This window comes from Gadus chalcogrammus, chromosome 5 (genome assembly GCF_026213295.1).
Source record: "Gadus chalcogrammus isolate NIFS_2021 chromosome 5, NIFS_Gcha_1.0, whole genome shotgun sequence".
Lineage (NCBI taxonomy): Eukaryota > Metazoa > Chordata > Actinopteri > Gadiformes > Gadidae > Gadus > Gadus chalcogrammus.
This window is the reverse complement of record NC_079416.1, coordinates 19,512,371-19,514,603: the sequence shown is the minus strand read 5'-3', so window position 1 is coordinate 19,514,603 and position 2,233 is coordinate 19,512,371. Positions and strand designations below refer to the sequence as shown.

The window sequence follows — 2,233 nt, the reverse complement described above, 5'->3', positions numbered from 1 at the left end:
AATACGTCATCTCCAAACATCCGGTGGCGTTTCGGTGGTGTACGGAAGCGTTCGGAGGCGTTCTACGCAGAGCAGTAGAACGTACTGCATTAACGGTCAAGTAGTAGACGCTGCACAGAAATAGTCTATACTTAGTATTCGGATGCACCCAAAGAGATCCCCTTCGTATATCCCTTAATCACAGGAACAGCCTGAAGGCTCCCCCAGCCCACGTAATGCATCACACGTTCAACCTGAGACCGCTGAAGTCAGGGGGCTCAAACCCTCTCGTGACCCCGGCTCCTCCTAGCCGAGTGCCGAGGTGTCCCTGAGCAAGACGGCTCACCCTAACTGCTCCTGACGAGCTGGCTGTCACCTTGCGTGGTGAACTCCGCCGTCGATGTGTGAATTTGTGCATGTGTGGATGAATGTAAGGCACTTTTGATAAAAGCGATATGTAAATGCATTCCATTTACCATTATGACCAATGTTCAATAGGTCAATACTTTTACAACAGTGTGTGACAAACACACACGTTTATCCAAATGAACATGTGTGATATTCTTATAGTGATCCATCACCCCCGCCCTGACACACACAAGATGACCCTTGCGGTTCATGTAGGGTACATGGGTTTTATCACACTGGAAGACTGTGTGTGATAAGCATAATGCACCAGAGTTCTGTTAGGCCCAGGTATCTCCCCTCTGCTCACTGAAGGAGCAGAGGCGGTTTTCAGCCCGGGCCACTTCAGCCCGGGCCACAGAACACACTCGTCTTTGACCGCAGCTACAACTCGGTATGTCTGGTGGTATTCAAATGCTCAGTCTTCTGCATCACTGCCGAGAGATTTGCATGTCGATGATCACATGCCCGCTCATGACACACGTTTACAACATGCAGCAACAGCTGTCTGTGTCAACGGACACACAGGGCTGATCGTCCACACCACTGGTGGACTCTGTGTGTGTGACCCCAGCATGATGTCCAAGTGGCACAGAGGGAATTCAGTACAAGTCCTCTTTTCAGCCACTATCCCCTTTCTGCAGCCAAGAGTTTGTGTGTGTGTGTGTGTGTGTGTGTGTGTGTGTGTGTGTGTGTGTGTGTGTGTGTGTGTGTGTGTGTGTGTGTGTGTGTGTGTGTGTGTGTGTGTGTGTGTGTGTGTGTGTGCGACTCTGTGTGTGTGTGCGTGCGTGCGTCTCTGTGTGTGTGTGTGTGTGTGTGTGTGTGTGTGTGCATCTCTGTGTTTGTGTGTGTGTGTGTGTGTGTGTGCATCTCTGTGTTTGTGTGTGTGTGTGTGTGTGCATCACTGTGTGTGTGCGTGCGTGTGTGCATCTCTCTGTTTTTGTGTGTGTGTGTGTGTGTGTGTGTGTGCATGCTCATGTACACTCATATGTGTGTGTGCGGGTGTGTGTGCGTGTGTGCCAGCGTCTGTGTTCTCGTACGTGTGTGTGTACGTTTATATGTGTGTGCGTCTCTGTGGGTGTGTGTGTGTGTGTGTGTGTGCGTGCTCATGTACGCTCGTGTGTCTGTGTGTGTGTGTGCGTCTGTGCGTGCGTGCGTGTGATTGTTTTGAGTGTGCAGTGGGTTACGATACTATTCTAGGTCGCTGTGTTTTGTCTTGCTCCAGCCAGTCTGGCACCAAGGCCTTCTGCTCGGCCCCTGGGTCCTGCAAACAATGCTCCCGGGCCGTGGCTATCTCCAGCGGGACCCAGAGAGGCCCCTGGGTCGCCCGGGGCCGGCTGGAGGCTGGAGATAGGTTCACCACACCGGCCACCAGCTGCAGGTCCCGCACCGAGGCTGCAGGCTTGGCATGGCCGGGTCCCAGACTTCCTCCAGATTGGTGAGGAGATAGCGGGCCGTGATAACATGGAGCCAGGAAGGCTGCTGAGGGCTGCTGAGTCTGCAGGGTGCGTGTTGGCCTGTAGGGGCCGGAACACAGAGCCTGTAGGGACTTGAACCCAGAGCCATCTCAAGGGGCCGGAAACACAGAGCCTGTAAGGGCCGGAACACAGGCCTGTCTCAGGGGATCGTGTTGGCCTCTAGGGACTGGAACACAGAGCCTGTAGGGGCCGGAACACAGGCCTGTCTCAGGGGATCGTGTTGGCCTCTAGGGACTGGAACACAGAGCCTGTAGGGGCTGGAACACAGATCCGTCTCAAGGGGGCGTGGTTAGTGGTTGCTGGGTGCTGAGATTGGCTGAGGGGCAGGTGTGCAACCATCCACGATCGCGACCTGAACATCATTATTTTCA

General features: G+C 54.0%; 1 non-coding gene across 1 annotated transcript; it reads right to left on the bottom strand.

Moving 5' to 3' along the window:
* Nucleotides 1-595: 595 nt before the first annotated feature.
* On the bottom strand, nucleotides 596-723 carry LOC130383371 (small nucleolar RNA ACA64). The gene has a single exon (XR_008895810.1). It is a non-coding gene; the product is annotated as a small nucleolar RNA ACA64 (small nucleolar RNA).
* Nucleotides 724-2,233: the final 1,510 nt, after the last annotated feature.